General features: G+C 42.4%; 1 pseudogene; it reads right to left on the reverse strand.

Moving 5' to 3' along the window:
• Positions 1-514: 514 nt before the first annotated feature.
• On the reverse strand, positions 515-5,840 carry LOC125518927 (annotated as a pseudogene).
• Positions 5,841-10,270: the final 4,430 nt, after the last annotated feature.

Genomic DNA, 10,270 nt, shown 5'->3' on the forward strand with positions numbered 1-10,270 from the left:
GATATTTTTCTCCGCCGAGTAAAAATACATAAAGAAGCAAAAGGCGTTTTTATTTAAATTTGTTTTGTTTCTATAACTGCAAAAAATTAACTTACAAGCCGTTCTTGTAACCACAACACGAAAAAATAAACAATCGACACCCGCTCGCCCTCCTCACCGATGCTTGCTATTTCATCGCTCCACGTGCGGCCTTGTTTTTGAATGTTTCATGATCCATTCTTCCTTCTTCACCCTTGTGCAACCCCACCCTTGTGCGTAGCTATTCAACCTATTTACCTGTAAAATTAATATACATACATAAAAACAAAGCGAAAGATTGCGGTCATCACTGTTTTTTGCTTACGTCCTATTTAAACTACATTATTACCTTTTAATTTTTCTATTCGTACTGTTCTCCGGTACCAAAAAGTCTCCACTCAGATATTTCCTTTATGGAAATGGATTGCGCAGATTCCGTGCCTTGTCCCGGGCTTCCCTACGCGCATTCTGTGTGCTTGGCTTGTGTGATGTTCGATTATGGCGTAGATGCAAGACTTTGGTAAATGCTTCCTGTTGTCAGTGGGATCGTTGGAGTTGCTGGCGTCTGACGTCTTCCTCCTGGGCTTGGAGTGCATTCTCCTGAGCCGTTTGATGTCCTCGATGGTGTTGTCGACCATTTCATTGACCTTGCCCTCTTCTCCTGCTGCGATTTCCTCTTCTCCTCTTCAATCCTCATCCTCTCCTGGACTTCTGGGTTTCCCGGGCAGTTTGTTTTCCTGTGACCCTTTACTCCACAATGACTGCACTTGGATGCGGCTTTGTTGCCTTTTCCTTTCTTCTCAGAACCAGCTTTGATTCGATCTCCTTTTTTCGTGCCCTTTGAGACACTCATGGGAGGGTTCTCGAGAGTTTCGGCAAGAATCCTGTGTCCGGTTCCTCAGAAAGTGCCGCCATGACTTTTATTTTCATATCTAGCGTACACTCATGCAGCACACTATATGCCTTCTCTTCTCTGCAAGCATTTGAATAGATATCCAACAACTCAGCGTAAGAGAGGCCAAATCTCATAGTTTCATCATCTTGTGCGGTATGCTATCACCTTGACTTGTAGACAGAACTTTCAGACTCTCTGATAGATTCCTGGTCCATTTGGGGATGATGAAGGATTTTGGAAGTTGATCGATCATGCATGTTTGGTCCATCACCTTAAGCACATGGCAGCACTGAATGCCATCCCTACTCATTTCTTGTAGCTGCAACTGTATATTTCCTTTTGCTCATCCACATCTACCCTGAACTCAGACCTGTCAAATTCCTCGCCCAAATATGGTTTCCACTCTCTTGTTCCATGCTCAACAATCCTTTTTAAAAAATACAGCCTCCCCTTTGCCAGGTCAGAGCACTTGTAGTATGTTCGGTTCCGTAGCTCCAGCTGGAATTTCCTAAAAATTTCATTCGTGTATACTTCACTTGCTTGTCTCTCAATCGGAAAACCTGTCTCTAGTGAAGGCATCTTCTCGACAGTTCGGTGTCTTTTCTTGTCAAGCGTCACGAGGCAATTTTGCTGAATCATGTGATACGCACCAACAAACCTTTTTATAGTGTCCTTATGGTCGACGTAATTCTTCCACATTGAATTTGTGCTCTCTCTGGGAGTGGTTGTTGATGAGATAGGATAGAAGTAGTCCTTGAAGTAGGCCGGCACCTAGAAATTTCGGAGTTCCCATACCATGTTTAGGTGTTTGTTGCCTTCCGCCTTGTGCACAAAAATTGCTGCTTTCTAGGAACACTCAAACTCGTATTGATCTAGTGAGTTTTTCACGATTCGTAAATAAATCACCAGACATCCCTGGGTGCTGCACAAACACTACTGCGTTATTTTCCTTCATGTTCTTCCTACTATGCCACCAGCAGAACCTGTGCCTCGTTCTTGGAAGAGCTTCCTTTATTGCAATCTTCATCGCTTGGTCCTGGTCTCTTATTATGTATTTCGGCTATTTTCCTCCCATTGCCTCGACAAACGTGCTTAGGAGCCACTTGAATGACCCTATTTTCTCATCCTTCAAAAGGCCTACTGCAAACAGGATGGTCGACCCATGGTTGTCGACACCTATAATTGGTGCAAATGGCAAGCCATATATATTGTTAGAGAATGTCGTGTCAAAAGACACGAAATCTCCATATAGCTCATAATTCATCTTGCACAAGGAGTCTGTCCAGAACAGGCTCCGCACTACATTGTTCTCTATCTCTTCCACATGGTGGAATCCCAGACTCTGCCTCTGCATATCGGCAAACAGTTTCATGGTGTCCTCAATGTCAGTACCGCGCTCTCCAGCCCTGTCTCGGCATGCAATGTTGGTTATATCAATCGTGTCGAACATAATTTCTCGCCTCGGTTTCCCCATGGTAGTAAAAATCTGCATAACCTTCCTTGGTTCTAACCTCGCCTTCTGGAACACTTGTATAAAGAATTTCTCCTGAGGTGTCATCTTCTTATAGCATCTCATGAACTTCAGCATCCAATCAGATGGGTGAAGTTGGTGGTTGTTCTCTAGGCGCATGTTCTTCAGATACCATTTCCTCCTATCTATATCCCTCTTGGCTGTTATTTGGACCGGGCATCTTGTACGGATCAAGCAGTTGCTCCTTCTTTCCTTAACATGTCTCTCAATTGTCTTATTCTGCCCTTCCTTGGTGCACTGGAACACCTGCTTATCAAGCTGCCCATCATATGTCAATCTTCTGCTCGTTGATCGCTTAGTAGCAAAGCCGACCCTTCTTGCATATCTGCAGAAAAAGAAAAAGCACTCATCCAATGATCCGAATACCATACCACCCTCTGGTTCTAGTGCTTCGGTGACCTCCTGAATCGTCGGGTATATGCCTTCTTTGAACATGTCATCCATTTCTTTCTCTACAATCGTCGGCGGTGCCATGATGATTCTGTCTACCGTGTCTTCATTTGTCTAATCGCATTCACTTCTGATGACATCAGTTTCATCGCCAGCCACATGTCCACTTACAACGGAGTTGTTGCTGCTTTGTTGTTTGTCACATGCAGCAGCGTCGTTTCTGCATGGCACGGTCAAATCCATAAATGATTCTGCTTCTCCACTGTCACATTGTGGAATGCTCCTCCCTATTTCTCCGGCACTCATGCATCCAAGAGAGTGTGCTGCTTCTACCATGCAATCTGTGCTACCGTTGTACACTACTTGTTGCTGTGAACGTTGTGTTCCCTTCATGATGGATGGAGGACTATGATATTTCTTTGCCTCATCTGTTATCCCCTCCGCCAAGTCCTGAACCATGGCATGAAACAAAATTAGATGTCTAGAGCAGCATATGCATTTTTTTAATTTCTAAACAAAAGATTTATATGATTTATCAGGGCTCGTCTGGTATACCAAAATGAGACCCGTGCCTTTTCACCAAGTATAAGTGGTATACCAGAGGCACTGTTCAAATTATACCCAGCAGCATGGATGTGACTATGCTACACATACATCTGGACCAGAGGCACGGTTGTGCTTCTGTTTGCACCATACAACAAGAGAGGCACAACAATAGTGCTTCTTGTAGCATCCTATATAGGAGAACAACTGCACATACATCCATACCAGACGGACAGCCGTCCCCTATTTTGCACTTTACCCTGCCCTTCCATAAAACTCTCTGTGTGTTGAACTGAAAAAGCATAGTTCCGACATCACCTTTGTTTTCCCATGCCTCTCTTGTCCAGGAAAATTGGCGACAACCTCCGTGCATTGGTGATTTCGCTGACGATTCTGAATGCCATTAGAGATCCTTTGGAAGGACCCCTCATGTTGAACGCCACAAGAGATCCTTTCAAAGGCCCATGCCTTATGTTTTCATTGAACCGTGGACTACCGTGATACTTGCTTCCTTGCTCATACACTTGCATGTGCAAGATACTATAATTTAAATATACCGGGCAAAAACAAAGAAAAAATAGCTCACAAAAAATATACATTTGCTTTAAATGTTGTTGCGCGTTCGTATTTGCTGTCATCTGTATTGCTTTCTGGTGCTGTTGTACTGTAAGGTTTATTCCTCCTATGTTTGATTTTGTCGTTGGGCTCTTCTTGTTTGTGCAAACCGTACTGAATCCTTGAACACCAATTCTTTTGTTGCCAATCATCCTTCTGCTTGCATCAAAGGAAATTTTGTTACCTTGTATCTCTTCATTATGACTGCCTTCAAATGTTGGGTCGTCACAGCGCCCGCTCCGCGCCTTTGTGGACATATGTGTCTTGAAACAAAAAAATAATTATAGGAACATGCGAGTATAACAAAGAATTAGCACGTAAAACTTCTACCAACGTTCAAAATCAGCGTTTCAAGTTTTCACCGTTACCTACATAGTCTACTTAGTTGAGTCTCTGATGCTTACAATACTCCTCTTCGCAGGTGTCTGTTGAACACCATGCTCCTGGTTGGGACGTTTGCCAAGAACTTGCATCCCGCTCTTGACTCCAATTATTCTAGCCTGCAGTGTGCCTGTTGGACGGCATCTGCATCCTTGATCTTCTTCTCGTTTTGTACTAATTTTTCTCTTCCACCTCTCGATACTCAACTGTAGAGTAGATGCACAGGATAAACAGATATTACAACATTCATCTAGGAGATATTAATCATTTTTTTGTTAATGATCTACTCTTTGGTGCTCAGTGGTGGCACCTTGACAGCAAACGTTCCAGAAATGAAAGACCAAATAACCACAAATGCTAATGTTCAACTGACTTACTATTACCTTCCTCCCATAATCCTTGCCAATATCGTTCAAAGATCGACCACTCCTATTGTCCTGATCAGATGATGCAGTCCTGAACATCTGCCGAAAAAATAGACGTAATAAAAATAAAGGTTACACACCTGCAGCCTCAGTGTTGAAACTTTTCCAAGTCGATCTCAATCATTCTTACTAACCTTTCACACTTACCACACAATAGCTATATATTTTAGTTCTATATAAATGAGATATATAAATATATACATATATTAATTTTTAATTAAACTACAACCTCAACCAAAGTGAGGTCCTCTGATGCTAGTTTGCTTGTGCAACACATAACACAAAGATAACCATGAATCCCGACCACAACGAATTCATCAACATCGTACACCCAAGTAGTTCTGTACTATGCATTCCAACCTCGGATATTTCATCAGCACCATCACAGTGATTCTAAGAAGTAACAGCTAGCGAACAGAATTTCTGTATGCAGCTTCCTAAGGACCAACTTAGGCAGTAACATCGTAATACTTTTCAACAGAAGCGCAATGTTGAATTAAGAACCACACTACCTACCGCCGGAAAAGAAGGACTCGGAAACTGAAAAACCATCCAGCATGTAGCATGACAACAAAGATATAATGAAGTGACGTTTCGACATAGACCCAAAACCAGCATCGCTCAAATTGAATCTTGTGTATCAGGATTTTTTTACTAATCTTTGATTGTCGAATCTTATGCGCTGATTGTTCGAAAGTCACACCTTTCGAATTTGTGGGGGGATCTACTGCCCTGCAGTCTGTCAGCAATCTCCTTGGATAATTTTGAATCTCAGAGAGAGAGAAGAGAGAGAGGGAGAGGGAGAGAAGGAGAGAGAATGAAAGAGCCTGCTTTGATTTTTTGCGTGCAAGAAAAGACTCACCTGGTAGGTTGGGTAAGTTGACGCATGAGAGATGCACATGTTTTTCGGTGTGACGAGATGTGGTAGGTCGACTTCACTTGACCGTCGAACTGACAAGTGGGCTCTCAATTACTATTTCCCCTAAGTCCCTCACTAACTTGTGGGGTCGATCGTATTGAGTCCTAGGAGGAGTACCTCCATCTCGCGTGAGAAGATGTGGTAGGTGGACTTCATAGTCGTACTAACATGTGGGCTCTCATATAGTTCCTCTAAGTATTTAACTAACTTGTGGGGTCGTTCGCAGATGAGTTCCAGATCTCTCTCCATCTAGCATCGGTGGCGACAGGCAAAGCATATTCTAGCTCTCCAAAGGAAAACTTACAGTCTCGTCCTGATCCCTCCACAGAGCTCGCTCGTCACTGAAAAATTATCGGTCTCCCTCATCTCACTTGCCGTGGATCTCCTGTTCAGGTAATCCATTGCTTCCTCACCATCATTATGCCACCGATTCAATGTTTGAACAAAAAAATTACCGGTGCTAGCAATTCTGTGGGCTGCGTACACCCCGCATGTGCGCAACACAATAGGTGGGGTGCGATTTAAATATCGGTTCCGGATCTAATTATCTTCAGCTGGTCCGTGCTCAAACTGTTGCGCCGTCTTAATGGGAGAAGGGTTATGGATTTAAAATTAGGACTCAACTGACCTCACTTTAATCATGCCAACTGCATGCTTGCGCCGTGGTTTTGCTAAGTTGATTTATATCTCCAGCCATGCAAAACTTAAGCACTCTCGTGACCACAGATTATATTAGTTGTAGAGGTCAATGAAATTGCAGTCAAAATTCACTATCCTAATCCCTAACATGAGGTCACAGGTCAAATGATTATATAGATCCGCAATCTATAGCGGGTATCCAAAGGACTTACATTCATTTTTGCAAAGCAGTTACTAACTCAGAGTTAGAATCCGTCTTAGCTAACCAAGCTATTGATGATGGTCTCACATGGACTGCTAACAACTATCTTACATAGCTGACCTGGTAACGATGATGTCTCATGACCTCTTATGTAGAGTTTGATGAGATGGACTCCACCCCACAGCTGTCGGAGACTCAGTCTCAGTCTGTCGATGCCACAGAGATTGTCACCCAAGATTTCATGGTTCATGACCACCTAGAGACAGAGAGACTAAGGATCGAGTTAAAACGTGTAGCGCACAAAAAGCTTGTTGAGGAGTACATGACAAAGAAGCAGCTTGCTGCCTCGAAGTAGGTGTTTTTTATCATTCATCTCGCGTGTGTCGATGAAATTTCTTTGGAAATCAATGCCTCTCATTCTATCTGCATTTTTAATCACAGCTTAAATATTTGTCTCTATTTTGCTGACTCGGCGTTTATATGTAAGCTTCTCCCAGAAAAGCATGTGGTTCAACAATACATTTGTTAAAGGTCATTCCTTATCTTTGTCCATGGACCTGTTACAATGGGTGAATATGAAGAAGAGTTCAGCACAAAACTTAGCTTCCAGAAATTCATTACTGTCTGTGAGAAGCTAACAAAACCACAGAAGCAGCTTGCTAGAGATATTGGTTTTGGATACCTTCTAGATCTATGCTGTCGCGAGCTTCCAAGGTGTTTCGTTCGCTGGCTTGTTCGCTATTTTGATTGCCCTTCCATGTGTTTCATACTGCCTAGAGGATACATATTCCTTATCAACTCATACACCATGCACCGGATCTTAGGAATTCCACTGGGCGGGCAGATTATCCCTAGAAAATGCTCAAAAGCTTTCAGATGTCAGGTTAAGTCTGAAACTCGGTGTGCTGGGCACGCTCCAAACATCAGAGAGTTAACTGATCTCATAACCCCGGAGCTGACAGGAGAAGTGTTTCAACGGGTGTTCGTGGTGTTTGCAACAACAGTATTTCTACCAACAACATATCATTGTGTTAGCCCCGACTACTTAGCCGCTCTGGAAGGACCAGCAAGTAACATATCATCATATGATTGGTCCAATGCTGTCACAGAGAAACTGGTGGCATCACTCCGGACCTTCAAGGACAAAGGATTCGCAGGCGCCCTGTGTGGCTGCCTCCTGATTCTAGTGGTTCATTCACTAACTTGTACATTTCTTTATACCCACAAGCAACTACAAGAACATGATTCATTTTTACCTCTCCCCCCCTTGTAGATAACGTATTTTGAGTACCTGGATACGAAGATTATGGACCTGGAACCTGACACTCATGCAAGACTTGTCATGTGGGACACAAAGGCCATTAAGAATTATGCTAACGTAGACAGCCTGTCAACAGAGGACATAATTTTTGGAAAACACACGGTGAGTCAACTTTTCATCATTTTCCTTTGGCGAAGTTTTCGACTCAACATAATGACTTAGCTACCATGTATAAATTTGACATGATTGTAATTGTTTCCTTCCTCATGCCAGCTGAAAGACATTAGGCGCACGCCTTTCCAACCACCGCCTGGCTTTCAGGCGCCATTTTTCCAAATGAGTCCTAGACTAGAGGCCTACATAGAAGAATTTGTGCCTCAAGAAAAACTTTCTTCCGTAAGTGATTTCCAGCTTCTGCACTTGATTTTATGTTTGAAATGATGTTCCCTAAGTTTTCACGAAACAAATACAATGTCCTCCCTGCATTAGCTAATGTGTGTTGCCATGATGCTTTAAACCTCCACTTCACTACGGCGGGTTACAAATACTTCACAAAGTAGGTTACGAGTGTTCATCCTGACAGTTTCCTATAGTACGTTTATTGTGCTTTTGTGTTAAAACTAGAAGTGCTTCCTATAGTACGTTTGTTGTGCTTTTGTGTTAAAACTAGAAGTGCTTCCTATAGTACGTTTTGTGTGCCTTTGTGTTAAATATAGAAGTGCTTCCTATAGTCCGTTATCTGTGCTTTTGTGTTAAAACTAAAAGTGCTTCCTATAGGACGTTAGCTGTGCTTTTGTGTTAAAACTAGAAGTGCTTCCCATAGTACGTTACATGTGCTTTTGTGTTAAAACTAGAAGTGCTTCCCATAGTACATTAGTTGTGCTTTTGTGATAAACTAGAAGTGCTTCCTATAGGACATTAGCTAAGCTTTTGTATTAAAACTAGAAGGGCTTCCTATAGGACGTTAGCTGTGCTTTTGTGTTAAAACTAGAAGTGCTTCCCATAGTACGTTAGATGTTCTTTTGTGTTAAAACTAGAAGTGCTTCCTATAGCATGTTAGCTATGCTTTTGTGTTAAATATAGAAGTGCTTCATATAGTACATTAGCTGTGCTTTTGTGTTAAAACTAGAAGTACTTACTATAGGACGTTAGCTGTACTTTTGTGTTAAATATAACACTGCTTCCCTGCGGCAATAGGTCAACCATGCTTCGTACAGTACGTCGGGTGTGCTCTTTCAAGGAATGTGTTGACCATGATTCATGGACTTTGTTAGCCGCGCTTCCCGCAAAACATCATCTGTGACTCTGCGCACATTATTCCATGCCTTTTCTGTGATTCTTGACAAAACGTACAGTAGGTCACAAGATACTTTTCATTTTCAGTATTAATAACTTTGTTTCATTTTTGGTATTAAAAATTTCTGATATTTTTTTCAATTCTAGGCCAAGGTGAAAATTGCCAAAGTTATCAATGAAATGTACACAGAACTTTTCTCGCGGTTTCAACCAGTTCTCGAGCAGATATTGGAGAAGCTCCTTTCACTTGGTAGGGATCTTAGTGCAAAAGAAACCAAGACCTGCGACCGGGGCGTTTATTGTAACTTGCAACAGGACAACTCAAATGAAAAAGAAACTTTTCCATCACTCCCTTCAACATATTCTACGCTTCCAAGTTCTAGCACGACAATCAGTCAAAGTTCTTCCAGTAGTGGCTCGACCAGTGTCCTTCACGCCACATCATACTCCCTGGAAAAGTTAAAGGGTTGTTGCGATACCCCTGACCCAGACTCCCAGAATCCATACGATAAACAGCAGTCCCAAATTTATCTATCTTCATGCCTAAAATCATCAACTCAGATTAAGTTGCTACTGGAGGTGAACGAGATCGACCGCAACAAAGAGGACATTGATGAACAAGCCAAGATTCATCTGGACAAAGTGCATAACCATCTGCACAGCTGCCTTGATGGCTTGTCGGTTCATGAGCCCTTCATGCCAACATCTGAGATGCTGGAGAGCGGGGCAATTATAATGATAGGTGAAAATTAGTCTGAGTGTTTGGTACCGACTAAAACCCAAAATTCTGCTGGAAGATCTGCAGACCACAACTCTCTAACAAACCCAATGGAAAAACTTTTGGAGGAAACAACAAAACCTACTGCAACAGAAACATCAACCTCGCCCTTTGCGGTTCACAAACAATTACTGACTGGTCCAATCTCAACCGATACACTTGGAGCAGCTGTTTATCACATTGGGAAAATGTCACCAACTACTGCACAGTCTAGTGGTTCTGATAGCGCTCACAACAACTCTTCAACCAACACAAAGAGCGTCATTGTATCCCAACCTGCACAAAAGTTAAAAAATGTCACTGGACAACGTTCTTCTTCGCTGCCAGAAGCTAAGGTCCATCTTGTTTCAACTTTGAGTGATGAGAAGAACATTGCT

The sequence above is a fragment of the Triticum urartu genome, chromosome 7 (assembly GCF_003073215.2).
Source record: "Triticum urartu cultivar G1812 chromosome 7, Tu2.1, whole genome shotgun sequence".
Classification (NCBI taxonomy): Eukaryota; Viridiplantae; Streptophyta; class Magnoliopsida; order Poales; family Poaceae; genus Triticum; species Triticum urartu.